The sequence below is a fragment of the Octopus bimaculoides genome, chromosome 5, assembly GCF_001194135.2.
Source record: "Octopus bimaculoides isolate UCB-OBI-ISO-001 chromosome 5, ASM119413v2, whole genome shotgun sequence".
Classification (NCBI taxonomy): Eukaryota; Metazoa; Mollusca; class Cephalopoda; order Octopoda; family Octopodidae; genus Octopus; species Octopus bimaculoides.
Genome location: NC_068985.1, coordinates 108,182,812 through 108,183,373, shown reverse-complemented (window position 1 = coordinate 108,183,373; position 562 = coordinate 108,182,812).

Genomic DNA, 562 nt, shown 5'->3' with positions numbered 1-562 from the left:
CACACACACACACACACACACACACACACACACACACACATACACACACACACATATACATGACAGGCTTCCATACAGTCCATAATACGAACATATACACACATACATGCACATACATACATACATACATACACCTGATTTTCGGATTGATCCAATTTACATGAAAACAAGTGTATTATGAATTAAAACTAACTTGCTAATATGTAACGTAGATATTATATGAATTTTTAATACCAATATTTAAGATTGGCAAGGCGGTAAGCAAGCAGAATCGTAAGTGCGTTGGGCCAAATGCTTAGTCGTATTTAGTCAGTCTTTACGTTATGAGTTCGAATTTCGCCGAGGCTAATTTTGATTTTTATCCTTTCGGAGTCGGTAAAATAAGTACCAGGTGAATACTGGGATCGGTATAATCGACTTATCCCATCCCCTGAAGCTGCAGGCCATGTACCAAAATTTGAAACCAATATTTAAGACAAGCAAATAATCCTTTCTAGTGGAAGCACAAGGCCTCAAATTTGGGGGAAGGGATTAAAGTCGATTGCGTCGACCCCAGTGCGTA